Here is a 7,403-nt window from a genome sequence, read left to right on the forward strand (position 1 = left end):
AGATTAAAATTTTTATGTGGTTTCTTAGCAATAAGGTTTTGTTGACTAAGGATAATTTGACAAAGAGAAAGTGGACAGGTTGTCAAAAATGTTGTTTATGTGATGAGAATGAGACTATTGACCACTTGTTTATTTCCTGTCCGTTTGCAAAACTAATTTGGAGGATGGTTTTCTTTTCCTATAACATTCCTCCTCCATCCAATATTACAAATATGTTCGGTAATTGGTTGATGGAGTGAATAAGAAAGATAAAGAATGTATTCGGATTGGTGTTTCTGCAATTTGCTGGTCGATATGGACTACTAGAAATGATATTGTGTTTAATAAACAGAAGGAAACCAATTTTTTGCAGGTTATTCTTCGTGCGGCGCATTGGATACAGCTATGGGCATACCTTCTTCCGGAGGAGCAGCGGGATATTATGGTTACTGGATGCAACCATCTATTGACTGTCACACGGGATTGTTATTTCCAGGCTACTGGATGGCGGCATGTTAGAAGAATCGAAGATGGATAGTCTTTGTATACTTTTCATCTTTGTTTGGTTGATCCTTGTTGCGATCTTAGATACTGCATGATTGTAATAAGCATATACTTTGAACATATTTTTGAATAAGAGATATGGCTGTGTGCATCTATTGATGCAGAGGCCGGGGCTACGCTCCCATATCGAAAAAAAACAAACAAAATGTTCCTAGTTGCTTTGGTGTCTTTTATTCTAAATACCGACTCAAGTCTGCTCATAACACTCATGTCATTATCACCAGTTCTGTTAATTCAGTTTCAGTTTGACGATTTACATCTATCAAATTCAAATGATTCTACATTTTTGTTTCCTTCATTTAAGCATATGAATTTGTTTGTTCTTGTAAATCTTACAAGGGTTCTCTATTGCAGTCCATTGAGGCTCTCCTCACTAAAAATATTTTGTCAAAAAAGGAGGTGAGGTGGTTTCAGCAATGTGAGAACTGGTGAAAGTATATATTATAATCTGGGATGATATATGTCCATATGCTTATGCCATTCATTTGTAAAGTTGGATGGCAAACATTTATATGGTGGCGTATAACTAAAAGGATCATTTTGTTACATCATAATTCAGACGAAGGTGCTATGGTCAGACTAAATTAAAAAAGATTACCGCACTGTGCACTTTTATTTTATCATAAATCAAAAATGGGTAAGGAAGATTTCCGATCAACAATGTAAAAGCTCAGTCAGTAATAACTGATAGAGATCACACATTCCCAGTATAGAAAGCAAGACCATGTGAAGATACTCAGTTATATGATGCTGAATGAGTGTTTTGCCGCAGAAAAACCTTTTTGCCATCTAAGTTATGTTTCCTTTAAGCAACTTTATAACTTGTATCTTCTGGACTTAAACAGGGGGCATTGTGAGTACCATAGGGAACTGTTTACTGGGCTCTGGGCTGAAAGCATTACGAAACTTCAGAGAGTTAGGCAAAGGGCCTGTCAGTCCTTGGATATAATTCTTCACAACTCGATGGAACTGACACTAAGGCACTATCTCAGCTCCTCAGCTCCCTGAACCAGATGCTCAAGGCAAACTCATTGGATGAAAGAGGAGCATGGAATGCAGATCTTTTGATTGAGCACCTGCTACAAGTGGACATACAGGAGATTGTGAAAAACCGGACATTGGCGAGCCGGAAAGATGATTCCATTGCCTGGCAGCCGGACAAGTCAGGGAGCTTCACTGTGAAAAATATACGCATATCAGTGTGATTTTTTTTCTCCTTAGGTCTTGTTCGGTTAGGTGGGGTTTGAAGTGAATTAGAGGGGATTAAATCCCTGCAAATATATTCCAATACTTTTCAATCCCTTTGGTTGTTTGGTGTGAGGATTAACCGAACAAAGCCTTAAAGGTCATGCACTTATGCGGTGTAGGGCCCCTGACAAGTTATTTGATACCGTTACAAGCTAAACAGAGCCGAAAGGCCTATGCAATAGTCGTCTGTTCTCTCGAGGATTTGCAGCCTGACACTTGTTTTGTGGTGATGATTCTTTGACAGTCAATTCGCTGCCTAACCACCCCTCTCATCAGTCGTGTGAAACTCGCCTTCCGCCTGCTGTTTCGCCCCAGCAGGTAAACCGTTCTGAACGTAAAAAAAAAAGGCACTGCCCTTCCGTTGCGTGCTGCTGGGGAGCAGCGAGGTGATGTTACCGTCCACGACAGCGAGAGATATCCAACAGCGACGGCGAGTGGAATTTGGCTTGACATCCACGGCTGGGCTAGCTGCTTCAGCGTCAAGTTTACCGGGCACGGCAAAACTTATTCAGAGGATAGATAGACGTTGACGAATGCGATGATTTTACACGAAACAGATCGGCTTGGCAAAAAAAAAAAAAAAAGTGCAGAGCATGTTTTGTGTGAAGATGAGACAGTTGGAATTATTTCCCTGATGCATGGCCAAGCTTGAAGCTTTTGCTAGTTAAATTTTTTACTCTCTGATGCACAATTTTCTGCCTAACCTGATGCATTGCCCCTCATTGAGCTCACATGTAGTAGAATTTTTTTCTTTTACCCTTATGCATGTGCATCAGCCATCAGGGTTGGTCTAAGCAGATCCGCCCCTGTGTACTGCAAAGGAAAAGTGTGTATGTTTATTTAAATGAAGACAAAATCTTTCCCCTATCGATTAATTAAGAAGAGGGTGTCCAGTAACTAGCAGAAAACCGGGCAAAAACCATAAAATACAACATCACGAGATCACGCCACTCTACCAAAGCTTTGTGACCACTCTCTCGTCATCCTCAGGAGCAGGCGAGGTAGCATAGGTCACGATCCGCCAAGTCTTGGGCTTGATGAAGCCCTCAGCTTCCACATCCCTAACATCGTTTTCGACAACACCACTTCCCTTTTGCCTCCCCTTCACGAGTTCTAGACTTGGTTTTCTTGACGGCCTCTTCCAAGTTCTCTTGCATGTTAGATTCCTCTATTTCGTTTTCGTCTGGATTTGGCCTTCAAGCAATATTTTCTTGAAGGAGGCTTGGTTGGAGTTGGAGGCAGGGACCAAGACCACGGGGACAACGGGCGCGACCTCAACGATGTCGACACTGGTGAGACCTGGCGGTGGGAGTTGGATGGCGTAGAATTGAAGAACACCCTCGGTGAGACCCTTCATGGCCACCCGATGTTCCGGATTGGCGGCTTGGGGAGCATAGTTGGACGGTGAGGGGGGCGACATAGTTGTCGTGGAAGGATATAGCGGCTGGCGTTAGCGGCCGGACGGTGGTGGCACATCCCGTGGGGCGGCACGACGTAGCGTGTGGGACTGATGAAAATTGACAGGGAGCAAGTCAGTTAATGATAGATCAGGGTGGGCATAAAAACCGTGAAACCGAAAACCGAACCGAAGCCGAAACCGAACTAACCGAAATCTCGGTTTTTTTCCATTAACCGCTATTTTTTCTGTTTCTATTTATACTAACCGAATTAAATTTGGTAGAATTCGGTTTTTAGCCCCACCAACCGAACAAGACCGAATAGACCGAATTGAGTAACCTACCATCAATTTGTGCATAAACCGATCATTCCATAGAAGCCCAATTGCGTATGATGTTTCAAAAATTGTTCATTCAATGTATGACTTTGGTCTTTGATGTACTAGCTTTTTCTGAATATAGCGTGAAGCCTGCATAATAGAACACGTCGCTCGAAGTCTTAGCTACCCCTTTTAATCGCTCACGAGTGATGCACCTGTACCACGAGTGCCGCAGCCTACCAAATAGCATCCCTCCACGATTGGTGCTCATTTCTCGATTTCTTGCGCAGTTGATGCTTTTTCTGTTGATATGTCAATCACTATTTGCTTTCTTCGGTGATGCCTACTATTTGTTCAAGTGAGTAGGTTCATTCGGTTTTGACCAAAAACCGAACCGAATTTGTCGGTTAACCGAATCTTCGGTTTCCTTAATTTTCATGCCAATTTCGGTTACCATTTTTGAAAACCAAATTTCTTCAAAAACCGCAAAAACCGAACCGAAATTTCGGTTAAAACCGAATGCCCACCCTGAATGATAGAGATGATTGTGTCGTGTTTCCATGCGAGCAACGTGTCCTAGAGCCTCGATCGATCTCCCAACATGCCAGAAATCATCCGACACTACGCCACCCTCTCTGTTGTGAAAAAATTGGCGAGCCACCAAGCTAGACCCAGCCGAGCCTGGCGGGTCGCGAGCTCGCCTCGGTCTAGCAAAATGGGCTCAACTCGGTGAATCTCCATCATGGGCCCATCCCAACTCTTTCCCTGAACGTCTGGCCTTAGCTGCAACCCCACACGTAGAAAAGCTCCCTAGACAAGCACATGTAGGACCATTGATAATCTTCTATTCACCACTTTTGTTTGACGATTGGTTTGAGGATGTGATGCCGATGAGAACAAGAGGTTGATGCCAAACTTGGCTATGAGGGTCTTACATAATCATGAATTTGACGCCATGATATGGAACAATGCTTTTGAGAACCCATGAATACCATCAATATCCCTACAAACCAATTTTAAAATGTGTGAAGCATCATTCAGTTTATGGAAAGGAATGAAACGAGCCATCTTTGATAATCTATCAACGATGAAAAATATAGAATCATGTACATGCTTGGTTCTAGGCAATCCTAAAATGAAATCCATGTTAATATCCAAGCATGGTGCATAAGGAATTGGTAAAAAGGTGAGGCCAAAGGGATTAGATTTGGACATAGCTTAGAACCATTGCGCATGGGGCACGCTTTCTTGGCCAATAATAATGGGTAGAGAGCATTGCATAAGTCTTGTTGTTCCAAAGTGACCCATGAGTTCACCTCCATGTGATTCTTGCAAGAGTAAACGGCAAAAAGATAACTTGGGTATGCAAAATTCGATAGCCTTGAATGAAAACCCTTGGTGCCAATACAAATCATCAACTCCATCCTTTCTCAATTAAACACTCTTTAAAGATTGATTAAATAATGTGACGGAGGATACAAATCGGTTATCTCGTCAAGACCCAAAACATGGAAATCAAGACATGAAGGAAGTGTGGTCTTCGGTCAGAAAAGTACATCCGCGGAAATATTTTGTTTGCCATTTTTGTATTTAATCACATACAGGAAATATTCTATGAGCTTCACCCACTTAGCGTGTCTTTTCTTCAAGTTAGCTTGTCCTTTTGAATATTTTAAGGACTCATGGTCCGAATGGATGACAAATTTTTTTTTTGTCGTAAATAGTGTTTCCAAACCGGCCTCTAAGACACGGTCACGAGTTTATCCAATATGGATGGACGCGTGATCTACGAATTGGTCCCCCATCACGATAGGTGTTCTACAATCTCTTCATGACAACTAGTTTTTTTTTCATCTTATTTTATTTAGAGACTAGGTGTAATTCTCGAAACTCTTGAGCAATGAAACACCCTTTATTGATTAAAAAAGTGAATTGCATGCTACTATTTGGTTATGTCATGATTTATATTTTAGATTTAAATGGATCACCATTATGTTACCCATTAACCTCTTCTTTTTCTAAAAAAAGTCTAATTTTTTAAGCGTACTATAATTTTTAAAATATTTTTGTTTTGTTAAACTAAAGAGGATAAAAGGTATCTTAACCGTTGCATCTGTAATAAAATTGGCTAATATTCCAACTGCATATGCATAATGGCGTAAAATAATTAGATGCATGAAGCAGGCCGTCCATGCACGCATGAAGTGCGCCACATGCATTTCATTTATCTGTTTGACGTTGTTTTGGTTAAATTTAGTCTGGTATGCACGTTTAAGTGTTTAGGTTCGTCTATTTTCTTTAAAAAAAAAATCTACATCAACTAATTCGAAACGGAGTAGACTTCACTGTCAAAGGCTCATCACACTGCTCAATCACTGATTTTTCCTCGAGCACCGCACAATCTTGTCGCGATAAGGTAGAGTCTATAAGTAAGCGCGCAGTACTCCAAGCAAGCATGAGTGCCTACTCCTTGGCCTAAAACAACTACTCCAACATCAGCCGTTCTTACCAATTATAAGTGACGTGTATGGAGGACCAAAACCTAGAGGTGTGTAAGCTAGTGGAGAAGATCTCCCGTCTCCACGCCGCCATCTCAAAGCTGCCATCGCTAAGTCCGTCCCGTGAGGTCGACGCGCTGTTCACCGAGCTCGTCGCGACGTGCGTGTGCGTCCCGTCGAGCCCGGTCGACGTGACCAAGCTCAGCCCAGAGGCGCAGGAGATGCGGGAGGAGCTCATCCGCCTCTGCTCCGCCGCCGAGGGGCACCTGGAGGCGCACTACTCCGACATCCTCACGGCCTTCGACAACCCGCTCGACCACCTCGACCGCTTCCCTACTACGAGAACTACGTCAACCTGAGCAAGCTGGAGCACGGGTTCCTGGCGCGCCACGCGGCGGCGCCGGCCCGGGTGGCGTTCATCGGGTCCGGCCCGCTGCCGTTCAGCTCGCTCTTCCTGGCGACGAACCACCTGCGGGGCACCCGGTTCGACAACTACGACCGGTGCGCCGCGTCCAACGACCGGGCGAGGAGGCTGGTGGCGGCGGCGGAGGAGGGCGTGCGCGCGCGCATGGCGTTCCACACGGCCGACGTCGCCGACCTCACGGCGGAGGAGCTCGGCGCGTACGACGTGGTTTTCCTGGCGGCGCTCGTGGGCATGGCTTCCGAGGAGAAGGCCGAGGCCATAGCGCACCTGGGGAAACGCATGGCGGACGTGGCCGCGCTCGTCGTACGGAGCGCGCACGGTGCGCGAGCGTTCCTGTATCCTGTCGTGGACCTCGATGATATCAGGCGCGGCGGGTTTGAGGTTCTGGCCGTGTACCACCCTACCGGCGATGAGGTGTTCAACTCGTTCATCGTTGCTCGCAAGGTAGAGATATCCGGCACAAAATGAGTGCTGAGATTGGTGGGGATAAGCATGCGCTACACCGGCAATGGTGCGCCAGTCCTCCAAGTGCGCGCTTATTGACCGATTTGACCCAGGCCTTGCTAGATCTCGCCACCATGACCAGCCCCCTCCACAACAGCTTGATAGGAGACAGACCTAGCGGCCCATAAAACGCGCATCAGCGACCACAAGCAAAGCCATGACGGCATGTGTTGGAAATATGTCTTAGAGGCAATTATTGGGATGTATTTTCTAATGTATTCACAAAGTTATCAAGTTGTTCTTGTATGAACATTTTATATGTATCATCGAGTATGTGATTCGGTGTGAAACTGGTGTGGAACTGTATATTTGTATTGTTCATACTAGATTTTCTTTAGTCATCGAGGTTGTGCTCGATACATGGCTTAGACTAAAAAAACGAGACCCATGAGCGAGCACCCAGGGTATATTCTTATAGGGGAGCTATGAGCAGCAAACCGCCGTGTTCGAGACTCGAACCCGGGTTGCT

General features: G+C 44.7%; 1 pseudogene; it reads left to right on the plus strand.

Annotated features, from left to right (window-relative positions):
- Positions 1–5,989: 5,989 nt before the first annotated feature.
- LOC124647867 lies at positions 5,990–7,108 on the plus strand (annotated as a pseudogene).
- Positions 7,109–7,403: the final 295 nt, after the last annotated feature.

Source organism: Lolium rigidum, chromosome 4 (assembly GCF_022539505.1).
Source record: "Lolium rigidum isolate FL_2022 chromosome 4, APGP_CSIRO_Lrig_0.1, whole genome shotgun sequence".
Taxonomy (NCBI): domain Eukaryota; kingdom Viridiplantae; phylum Streptophyta; class Magnoliopsida; order Poales; family Poaceae; genus Lolium; species Lolium rigidum.